Genomic DNA, 12,728 nt, shown 5'->3' on the forward strand with positions numbered 1-12,728 from the left:
GCTGTTGAGTTTTGGCCACATGAGGAAAAACATGACTATTCAGCTTCAGACAAGAAATTACTGAGGTGTTTTTGGTGTAACATATTCTTTTTTTATTTAACTAGGCAAGTCAGTTAAGAACAAACTATTATTTACAATGACGGCCTACCAAAAGGCAAAAGGCCTCCTGTGGGGACTAAAAATAAATACAATATAAATATAGGACAAAACACACATCACAGCAAGAGACAGCACTACACATTGAGAGACCTAAGACGACAACATAGCAAGGCATCAACACATGACAACACAACATGGTAGCAACACAGCATGGTAGCAGCACAAAACATGGTACAAACATTGTTGGGCACAGACAACAGCACAAAGGGCAAGAAGGTAGAGACAACAATACATCACGCAAAGCAGCCACAACTGTCAATAAGAGTGTCCATGATTGAGTGTGTCCATGATTGAGTCTTTGAATGAAGAGATGGAGATAAAACTGTCCAGTTTGAGTGTTTGTTGCAGCTCGTTCCAGTCGCTAGCTGCAGCAAACTGAAAAGAGGAGCGACCCAGGGATGTGTGCGCTTTGGGGACATTTAACAGAATGTGACTGGCAGAACAGGTGTTGTTTGTGAAGGATGAGGGCTGCAGTAGATAGATCTCAGATAGGGGGGAGTGAGGCCTAAGAGGGTCAAGTTAGATCAAAGCTGAATCAATGTCTCACAAGATCACATAATGATTAATAAGTATATGACATAACACAACTGAATATAATATAATTCCCCCACTCAGTCACAAACAAACCTCCTGCAGGTTGAATTCAATAACTAACTACAGGCAGATGTATGGTGAGATGCCGGAAGAGGCTTTGAATAGGTCAGTAGCTTACAGAGTAATATGAGAAGAATGCAATTGCTGAATTTATGTAGATATTCTAAACTAAGTGTTTTGATAACTTTCAAACATAGTAACAGGTCCATGTAAAATAAACAACCTTTTACATCAGGGGTGTCAAACTCATTCCACGGAGGGCAGTGTCTGCGGGTTTTAATTTTTTCCTTTCAATTAAGACTTTCACAACCAGGTGAGGGGAGTTCCTCAATCAAGTACAAGGGTGGAGCGAAAACCTGCAGACACTTGGCCCTCCATGGAATAAGTTTGACACCTGCTTTACATAATACCATAGAAGCGATGTTCTGCTAATATAACAATGTGTACCTTTCACCTTTCATTGTCTTTCCCAGCCAATACAGAATGTGCCTATCAGCATTTTGTCTGGTGGTAATGGGGCTACTTTGGCAAACATATCAGAGGTCATACCTTCCTGTGTGGTGTGTCCCCTATCAGTAATTCCCTGATCCTGATGCAGAATAACAGGGTTTCTTCCTCCCCATTCCATTCCATAATAAAAAAGACAATACAAGTAAAAGTTTTGTCTAGTAAAAGATTTATGCCGAGTGCCAGGTCTCTCTCCATTCAGAGACATCAGTATCAAGCCCATCTGGACCTCATCACATCATCTTGCAAGTCCCCATGTGCTGGCTTCATACATGTTTCTGTGAACACATACAGTACACACAGTCAATGTTCTATTAGCAATGGCAGTTAGGGATAGGTGATATCTGACACACAAACATATACTATGTTGAAGTTTGAACAGGTCATTCTAAACCTACCTATTTCTGTTCTCCCCATTGACGACCATTGGAAAGCAAGCACGAGGTGAGGTCTTTGCCAGCGCCCCATTGATGGGCATAGTAGCATAGATCAGCTCCTGTCCCCTGAAACATGGCCGCAAGTGGGTCTTCCAGCAAGACAATAACCCCAAGCACACATCAAAATCCACAAATATATGGTAACTTTACCAGCAAATCTATATTTTGCAATGGCAAGCTCAGTCTCCTGTGGTTTGAATTGAAGAGGGCAGTCCATACACGCAGACGAAGGATATCAAGGATCTAGAAAGATTCTATATGGAGGAAAGGTCTATTGGGAAATGACAACTGGTTAATCAACGTATTCAGTGCAGCGTCAGCATAGTGATGACCATGAATAGGAAAACATCATTATGATGTGTGCTGATGGCTCCTTATTTGGGGTGAGCTAGCTCCTGTGACCTAACCGTCGCAGACTTTGTACAGTACTTCCTGAACACGTCAAACAACACTTACTCATACCACGTTGTTATTATGGCCAGCAATGTTGTAATTAATTAAATTCAACTCAACACTGTCAGTTTAGGGAATTAATATAAGTCAATTTCATGAATTGAAAATAATAATGACAATTTTTCTAATTCATACATGGTGTTTCCATTCAGTAACCTTGACATTTGATGTTATACAGTACAATATAAAATTAGGTAACAAATAATATAGTATTATATTGTTTACATTTACAGTACGCTAGCATAAAACCTTGTACACAATTTTTGATACTGTCATTGTAAACATATTTCTTAGACTTGAAATCAAAGTTTATTTGTTGTCTACACAGATTTGCAGATGGTATAGCAGGTGCAGCGAAATGCTTGTGTTTCTAGCTCCAACAGTGCAGTAATACCTAGCGTTAAACAAAAAAAACAACACACATTTTTTTTTAAATTAAGAAATATCAGAACGAACAATGTCAGAGACCAGAATATAAATATACAGTATATATAATGGTGTGTATGGACAATATGGACAGTATATGAATAGAGAATTGACCCGGTATAGCTTCTTACTTTCTTGTGTTCTTATTTCCTATTTTAGTGTTTTTGTTCTACCTTATGTTATTTTTAGTGCCACATTATATTGATTACTGCATTGCTGGGTTTGGTGCGGGCAAGAAAGACAATTCACTGTACTTGTGCACGTGACATTCAAACTTGAAAAGGTGTACACAGCGGTAGTTATTTAGGTTGTGTGTTCCGAGATAAGTCCCTCGTCCATAGAAGACTATTAGAATTGAAATGTTTTATTTAACTGATTTTGGATTAAAATTTCCTGTGATAGGTCAAATGTTCTATATCTACAGACAAGTGCTGTGTGCTCCTTGATCTCTCTTATCAAAGGGACACCTTCTATATATTTTTAATTCCTCACCTTTGATTTTCTACAAATACACTACACTGAGCCTTTTTATAAAATGATTTATGACACTGGAGAACACATTGGGAGGGATCTTAGACCTAGATTGTCTTGTGATCTTTTAGGCATGATTGTAACAGTGTGCTGGTGATTACTAACAAAACCTCTGCAGCTAATTGTCTATGTATCGTCCTTGAGTGCACTAAAAGCTAGTCACAGTATTGGTCAATACTGAAACACTGATGACATACATACTCTACAACCGAGTCAGTCATAAACTGCATTTTCAGCATATATTTAATAAAGATGGCTTAGGGCAAATAAAGCTTACACAAAGTCCATTTTAACAGCTGAGCTGCATAAATGCAAATAGACCAGATAAGGACGTGCAAACAATCTAACTGACAGCATACCAGTGACAAACTGGTATTCTTTCTCTGCCCTATGGGCAAGAGCAGACAGGGCACTTCTTTCAGACAGGTTTCAGCCTATGTTAAGTTCTTGTATTCATTGCTATTGCCCAGAATTTTATTTTGAACCCAGATGACAATACTTTTCATCACCCTTTTAAAGAAATAACGTGCATGGATCTAAGAGGTGTAATTCACACACATCTATTAGTTACAGTGCACGATAGGCTGTTTACTTGCATTCCCTTGCTTAATTTCAGATAATAGAATTCTTAAAGTTTGGCACCCTAATGCTGTTTACATAGATGTGTTTTCCTTCCGAACACAGACAGATAACACAACTTCACAACTTTTCTGCTTATGTACAAATACTAGTAGGTGTTATGACTAACATCGCATTAAAGGGTGCCAGCTCTTCTCACAGTCATCTAAACTATCACACGATTGGCTGATGAACTGATTTGACAGTTGCTCTGCACACACTTGGTTTGTCCACACCATCTCAACTACTGTCATGCGAGTTAATTCTTTTCCGCCCTGTTTTCACAGTCAGTCCAATCTACTTCCATTAATGCAAACACACTAAGTACTAAGTCGGCTACTGTAATGACAGATAGACAAAACAAATATACAGGTTTCTCTCCACACCCATTCACCACATGCCAGTATTAGCAACACTTACAGTGCCTGCTGGGCAGGAACAATAGTATTGGGCGGGAAGGGTGGCAGGATGTTTATCTATTGTTTTATTTTATCTGTAAGTCAATAATGGGAATTATATTTCAAATAGAAGCATGTATGAGCACTGTAACTGTTACCCTGGTCCCTGCCATTTCATTAGGCCAATGATGCTATATGTTTCAGCTATAAAACAATGCTATTTGGCTACATAACAGTTATATTACTATCATATTATAGGCTACTCTCATCTTGTCTGATCCAGCAAAACATATTATTCCACTTCCCATTTAGGATGTGAAAAATGGTGCGCACAAATTAACCGAATTTATTCATCCAAAAGCACAGCGTCATGATTCCATTAACACAGGCCAACTATCGAAGCACTCAAGCGATGTTACGGTCATCCTGGTAATGTCCTTTAATTAGTCTTTAACAGGTTTCTGACCACGATGACAGAGCGAGAGCGACAACTGGGGACATTATGTAAATGAGCCTTAGAACGAAGAGGGTTTATTTGTGGTTGCCATGTCAATGCTGCAATTACAGTTCCACAATGGCATTGAGGTTATCAAATAGGGGAAATGACAATTTAGATAATTGACGGTAGGTTCTGTTGTCGAGACAACGAGAGATGATTACGAGGGTACAACGCAGGATAGACAGTCTGCACTGTACTCGAGGAAGGCGTCACAGTTGTATGAACGCGTGAAGGTGTGAAAATTGTGTTTATCTGTTTCTAAGAAGACAGAGTTACTCTGCAAGTGCTCTAAGTTTAAGATGGCATAGGCCTACATTTATTATAGTTTCACAAAAACAACCCAATAGGATTCTCCTCTCCAAAATAAACAAAACAGAATCAGGATTATGTATTTGAAATGCGTCTCAGAGTAGGAGTGCTGTCTGATCTAGGACCAGTTATAGCTTTTATAAATCATAATAAATAACATTATGGACACCCTAGATCAGCACTACTAAGCCGAGAATTGGAGATATGGGCCCTTATCGCTCTTATGATTCGAAACTATCTGACACATACTACTTTTAGTCACAAGATGGCGGAACCCACACAACAATAACTCCCCACAGCGATGGTCTGTGGAGGATAAGGCAGCAGTAATTTTCTTGTACACACGTCACTGTATTTTTAAGAGGATGCTGCCCTCTACTGGCCATGCTGAATATTACAATAATCATAGACCACTATATTAGATATTGGTTACTTTTTTATTTAACCTTTATTTAACTAGGCAAGTCAGTTGAGAACAAATTCTTATTTCCAATGACGTCCTACCCCAGCCAAACCATAACCCGGACGACGCTGGGCCAATTGTAAGCCGCCCTATTGGACTCCCAATCACAGCCGGTTGTGATACAGCCTGGAATCGAACCAGGGTCTGTAGTGATGCCTCTAGCACTGACATGCAGTGCCTTAGACTGCTGCGCCACTCGGGAGAACTTACAATGGTGTTGTAATTTACAGGATGATTGTAACCATTCTCTATTAATATAACGTATTGCATAACACACCGTAATAACTTAACATACGATACTCAAAGTTTAGAAAGATTTATTTTTTATTTATTTTTTAACATTACCTTGACTTTACTTGGATTATTTTGTGTGTGACCTTACAAAAACAGTAACTGCAGTAAGAAGGTATTTTAAAACCATGTACAATTCTGTATGTCTGAGTCACTTCAGGCCTGACACTGTTCTCCCTCCAACTTTCGACACACTTGGACACAGCCTGGCAGGATGTGACATCACAAACACCATATACCATCAGGCTGAGCAGCTGGTGACAGGCAGATCCTCTGTTTACATTCACTCTTTTTTCCCATAGTTATTGCCATAGTGTGACTCAGGGATGGCCCTACAGGAGTGTGCCCTGGTTTAGGTGTGGACCCAGTCTAGTGACAGTAGGGAGGTTATCAGTCCACTCACACTGCCCTGCAACGGAAGTCTGAAAGGGGGATTGTTTTAGCCATCATGACAGAGCATAACTGTCATGCTGTCCATTTAGGAGATGAAAGAGAACTGTGTTCGAGGGAGGGGCCAGGCTAACTGAACTCTGTCCCAACCTCTATGGTTATGAGACATGATGAAAAGGTAAACAAAGATAAGTCTACAAGGTATGATAGAACTATACAGTAAGTCCTAATTAGGATTTGTGATTTTACTTGGCTATAAAACTATGCAAAATACCTACAGCTTACATGAGTCAACAATTTTCCTTCTAGGGAAAAGGTACAGAATATAAGAACAATATGACAATAAGGACTGTGGTTAAGGTCGGGGGCAGAGGTGGGGATAATTTAGTTTGTGGTCCTAGAGTGAGGTGTCGCGAGGGATCAGAGGTAACCTTTACTCCAGGTCATGGTGGTCCTGGTGATTGACCTCCAGCATGTCCTGGTTGACCTCCGGTTGGTCACCGTTGAGATAGGCGTACTCCACTGAACCCTGCTGAGACAACAGAGATCCATCCCACTGAATATTGACACACTGCACTGCTCAAGTGTCAATTATGTAAACACTGTCCCAACGAAAGTCAACAGCGTAACTAACCTCAATACCATCATACACAGAAAAGTCTACACCGTAACGCTACCCAAATCAAAACTGTTACTGCACAACTCTATACCATCACATTGGAACAAAATCCAATTCACTCAAGGCTTCACAGAAAACCACACTGTATTTCAGCAAGGCTTCACAGAAAACCACACTGTATTTCAGCAAGGCTTCACAGAAAACCACACTGTATTTCAGCAAGGCTTCACAGAATACCACACTGTATTTCAGCAAGGCTTCACAGAATACGAAACTATATTTCTCCAGGGATAGCTGCATACATTCAAAAACACACAATGAAATTCCTTTATCACTAAAACCACCTCACCACAATCTTGGCTGCTCCTCCTTTTCCATCAAGGAGTGAATTAACTGTCTTAAGTTTAGACCATCATGTCATATCCTGACTCATTATGTCAAATTCCCCTTCAAAACAGATAACCCGGCCTTAGTCCCTCAGCTCCAAGTAAGAGAAAACAGTGTGGACTGTAACGAGCCGTCTGTAAATCACTGATGTGTCTTGGTGACTAGCCAGGAGGACGACAGTGTGTTGGTTGAGGTTGAGCTGTGCATGGAGGTATAATTTGACTGGGCTTTTTGGCTGCTGATCTCACTGGGCGATAGGGAAGGAAGCCCAAATTCCCTTTGTTCTTGCCTGGAAACTCTGACCACAGCTTCCCTCTCCTGCACAGTGAAATGACTAGTACCCAAGAGCCTCAGCCCACAGAGTGACTGGGGCTGGTTGGGAGAGGGAAGGAGGGAGGGAAAGAGGGAAGGAGGAGAAGGTGTGCCCTGTGGCCTTGATTCTGTCACTCCTCACCCTTTTTGTCGGCTGGAGGAAAGGTCAGTTGTTGTTACTGAGTGTGTTAGCCGTGTGCGTTTGTTTTCACAGTGCCTCAGTCACACACAGTGAAATGTAAGACACGGAGACTCAAACTGTACTTACATTGTCATAATGGTCACCAGGTGTACCTGGGAAAACAAGACAGGATTAGGGGAAGAAGGACAACCTCTAGTCCATTACAGAGATGACATGGTGTATAACCTGTGTCTCTGTGTGTGTACTCTTTCATTTGATAAAGGAATGAGGGATTACTACTCCCCAGTGTGTTAGCGGGCCTCCCATTACGTGTATTATTTCTCATCCCAGCACCAGTATTCTCAAGTTCAGGATGTGCATATCACCCTCCCTTTCCTCTTTCATTAGACCACATTCGGAGGGCATCAAATAATAATCATTCTCTGAATGTATTCATCATGATGAGTCATTTGACAGTTATGATGCCCAGGCATAGTTGCTGACTCATTGGTTCCCTTGAAGCAGCATTGTTTTATCACAGCAGGGGTATAACTATGCCAAAAAGCAACAAGTGCAGTCCCTGCCCTCTTCCTAAACACTCACCCTTATCCTAAACACTCACCAATTCACCAGAGATGAGAGAGTTACAAACAAAAGGTATGTTACGTGTTTTATGTTAAATTTGGGTTGATAAAAGGTACATTTCCACGTGGACTGCTTCACTGACAAATTCAACTTGGATGGTGTCTAAAAACAGGAACTTCCTGCTAGCAGCAAGACGAAATAGTCACCTTCATACAGACCCCGCTGGTCCGGCAAGTGTGGATACAATAATGAACACCTCACCTTCTACCTCCTTTCACTGCTGGTGGATGAGGTGAGTTATCCCCATGGCAACATCAAGTGTTTTGAGACCTAGTTTAAAGCACTTTATAAATGTAACCCATATTTACAAGGTGTTGGACTCACCGGATGGGGAGTTCTGGACTTCACTGTACACCGATTCTGTGCCTTTTCTCAGGGGAACTGCAAAACATAGAAACAAAATAATGTAACAATGTTTGTTACATAATTGTAATATGTTTAATTGTTACATAATTGTACCACTTAAACATTGCTCATGGGCACACACACACATTAGATAACCATCATCACATATCACTTCATTACAACTGTTACACATTTACTTGTTCGTCTCTTAGCAGATGCTCCATCTATGGGCAAATCATTGACCTGGATACTTAAGGACAGGGGTAGAACTTTCACTGGGGACGGGGAGGCATGTCCCCCCCCCACATTCTGAAATTGCATTATTTTCCCACCAGTTTTATCATTGGTATGTGATACAAAAGGAGGCAACGGTGTGCTTTAGGACCATGTGGACATCTCCGAGCGGTCGCGTAGGCTGCTTAGTGTTTATCCAACTGAATAATAATAATATTTATTTTATGTCCCCCCCCCACTTCTAAAACCAAAGTTGCGCCCCTGCTTAACGATAAGCCCAACCAACTGCCATAGCAAACCCATGGGGGCCAACAGAGTATAATAATCGAGGGGGGTTGGTACCATAGAGAGTAGCCTGGCAATTAGTTCAGCCCTTCCTGTTTATTCGGCAAAAGATGTTTCTGCAAGCCCAATCACCATGGTTATCACATAGGTTACTGTGGAGACGGCTTAATTGTGGCGAATTAGACTCAGCGCCATTTCCTGGGGGGTCTTATAAGCTGAAATAATGACAGCAAAGCAAACTCTTGTGATGATTCGATATGAGTGAAGGGACAGAATGAGAGTGGGAAGAGGTAGAGAAAGAGCTATGAGAGGGAGGGAGAAAAGGGGAGCAAGATAAAGGGAATATGAGGGAGAGGTAGCCGGAGTGAAAAACTGGTGTGTGTGTGTGTGTGTGTGTGTGTGTGTGTAGTCACCTCTGGCAGGGTCCACAGGTTGACGGTGTACCACTTCAGTGTACTCCACATCAGGCTCATTATTAGACACTGCACTGCTCTCCCCATCACTGCCTACACCAGGACAAGATACACATACATTCCATCACACAAAACAGCCCAAGACAGAGGTAGACATTAGACAACACAGCTTGAAATCTATATGCAACTTAAGTTATAACCCTCTTTATGAACCCTCTATGAATGTCCTCTGTGGGTCTCATCTGGGCATCCACTCCAACTACAAGACACAAACACATAGATTCACACAGACATAAAGCAATGCTCCGACACAAGCTAGGAGATCTAATGATCCAAGATTCCCAGTGAAGTTAAATGACTGTTAGGTGTAACAGGAAATTGAGACTTAGGGTCCTATTAAATGAAAACCGCCAATCGGAAAGTTCTGAGGGGAGGTAAAACATTTAGTAGACAGTTATGTCTATTGTTTCACAAGTGTAATATTATTCCAACGCTTGAATTAATTAGAATTCCCCCACAAATGTTTTACTGAATTCATTGGAGCCATTAGTTGTGACATTTTAACAGGCTGCTGAGCGACTAGAACACCGCAAGAGAACATACTGTAACAAACGAGGAGTGGATATCAGGCCTCCATTTTGATTTCCACAGAGCTGTTCCGGTGCCTTATGCACACTGGCTACTGGTTGGTAAACAACAGGAACACAATAGCTCCCTGCAAAAACAACTATCCATTCCTTAATGCGATCCCAGATTCTATTGAACCTCAGTGGGCCTAAGCGATCCATTTCCTCCACATGCTGCCTGCGTTCAAACTCGACTGGCCTGAAACAAACAGTCTGCCCCCAAGTCCACTATTTAACAAACGCCCTTTTATAAATGGTTAGTGCCAACATAGGAAATTCCACGCAGAAGCTATTGTTTCATTATTAGGCAGCCTTAGCTAGTAAACTCCTTTAAGGGTGTTACGTCTTCAAGTACTTTAGCCAACATATTAAGATGGTTGATAAAGCATCAAATATGGCATACATATACTGGCTAAGTGCACAAAACATTAAGAACAGCTTCCTAATATTGAGTTGCATTCCCCCCCTTTGCCCTCAGAACAGCCTCAATTCATCCGGGCACAAGGTGTCGAAAGCGTTCCACAGGGATGCGCGGCCCATGTTGACTTCAATTCTTCCCACAAGTTGGCTGGATGGCCTTTGGAAGGTGGACCATTCTTGATACACACAGGAAACTGTTGAGCATGAAAAACCCAGTAGCGTTGCAGTTCTTGACTCAAACCGGTGCGCTTGGCACCTACTACCATACCATGTTCAGAGGCACTTAAATCTTTTGTCTTGCCCATTCCACCTCTGAATGGCACACACACACAATCCATGTCTCAATTGTCTCAAGGCTTAGACATCCTTCTTTAACCTGTCTCCTCCCCTTCATCTACACCCGCCTTTCTTAAAGTATGGGACGCGACGTGTCAGTGTAGATTTATAATTGTTTCATTCATTACTGGAATTGATTTGGCCAAGCGCAACTGCGCTCTCTGTTCAGTTACTTTCTGCTAAAGCAGCGGTCTCTGCTCGGTCTCTGCTCGGTCTCTGCTCGGGAGAGATAGAGGGAGATGCCCATGTGCTTCGGGGTTTACCGGATCTTTTTTCTGCAGTTTTCTTGAAGATCACTCCGTGACCCACACGCTGCAGCGCTGTCGTTCAAACCACTGACTTGTTATTCCCACTCACCATCAACTCACAGCTGTCATAAAACGGATTCATGCTAGCCACAAGTTCTGACTGAGCTCAATCGTCATGAAACGCAAACACAGTGATGAGTTTCTCTCTCTTTCATACAAACTTATGAGGAGCGCCCACAATGAGTTTTGTGTGTGGAAGTGCTTAGTAATGAGACTCGCATAATGAACAAATTAATAAAACGACTCGTCCTGACCAAACATCCACAACATGACGGTAAACCCTGGGAGTTCTTTCAGAACAGGGCAGAATGCTTCAGGAAACAGTGCGTCGACAGTGGAAAAGTAACGTTAAGTCAGCTAGCAAGGCATTGTTGTAATTTTATAACAGGCGATAAGCAGAAATAAGGGAGTACTAACTAACTCTCATAGTAGTAGATGTGAGTTTCTCTTTCAAACAATCCCCTGGCCTTGTACACAGCTAATATTCGCCAAAGCAAGCTAGCTACTGATAGTGAAACCCTAAGTAACAGTACAGATGACGAAAAATGATCAGGCCTACTGTACATCGTACTGTAGAAATTATTGTTGAAAACTAGTCTAGGTTGGAACTGTTGCTGTTAAAATACAATAATAATTGTTATTCTTAACTGGAATAAACTGATTGAAGCAAGATGCGTTTCGAGGCAAACACTCACACAGTTCTGGGTTGCACATCTACAGCAGGAAGCGGTCTCCTGTCTGACTGAGAAAGCAGTAGATGTTCTGATCCAGTTTGGCACCACATACCTTTGCGAGTCAGGGTTCTCAACTCGGACATACTTAAAAAACAAGTACAGAAACAGTTTCAAGGCTGAGCACGACCTCAGTGTTGTACTGTCAAAAACTAAGCCCAGAATAGACATGCTCTCATTAGGACTGTCTGGGGGTTTTCTGGTCTACAGATGTGATCAATCACTTTATTCCAGCTCAGAATAACAAAAAATATGTATTGTATTTTAACAGCAACAGTTCCAACCTCGACTTTCTTTCAACAATAATTTATACAGTAACATGTACAGTAGGCCTGATCATTTTTCATCTGTACTGTTACTTAGGGTTGCACTATCAAAAAGCCTGTGTGTGTGTGTGTGTGTGTGTGTGTGTGTTCTGTTATTCGTCTGTGTGATGTGATCAATCTGTTTATTCCAGTTCAGAATGAAATGTATTTATTGTATTTTAACAGCAACAGTTCCAACCTAGACAGATATGTAAGAGTGTTTTAATGGGGGGAAATAAACGTTAATACATATTTACATGGATATTTAATTTCATTGTTATTTGTTTTTGTCTATATTGCATTTGTTTTAGGCATAAGGGCAATGAAATGTACCTATATTTACGTATAGTTGCAGATTTTCCTAAACTTGGGTCCAAGGAAAACACAGAATTTCTCATTTGGGTCCCAGGCTGAAAAAGTTTAAGAACCCCTGATCTACTCTGATTTGAAGTGGATCATAGCTTTCACCATGATTCACCTAGTCAGTCTATGTCATGGAAAGAGCAGGTGGTAATATTTGGTATACTCAGTGTAGCTACACAGCATTATAGACATTCATTGGTATC

The 12,728-nt window shown here is 41.3% G+C and overlaps 1 long non-coding RNA gene across 3 annotated transcripts; it reads right to left on the bottom strand.

The window, feature by feature from the left end:
• Positions 1-1,412: 1,412 nt before the first annotated feature.
• On the bottom strand, positions 1,413-11,576 carry LOC106564928 (uncharacterized). Of its 3 annotated transcripts, XR_006757969.1 has the most exons (7): positions 10,040-11,575; positions 9,637-9,695; positions 9,437-9,529; positions 8,484-8,540; positions 7,662-7,687; positions 1,659-6,604; positions 1,413-1,538 (listed from the first exon to the last, which is right to left on the bottom strand). It is a non-coding gene; the product is annotated as an uncharacterized lncRNA (long non-coding RNA). The 3 variants fall into 3 exon arrangements; XR_006757968.1 differs by having other exon boundaries at positions 1,659-6,607; positions 9,437-9,695; positions 10,040-11,576; XR_006757967.1 differs by having other exon boundaries at positions 9,437-9,695.
• Between the last annotated feature and the right edge of the window lie 1,152 nt (positions 11,577-12,728).

Source organism: Salmo salar, chromosome ssa12 (genome assembly GCF_905237065.1).
Source record: "Salmo salar chromosome ssa12, Ssal_v3.1, whole genome shotgun sequence".
NCBI lineage: Eukaryota > Metazoa > Chordata > Actinopteri > Salmoniformes > Salmonidae > Salmo > Salmo salar.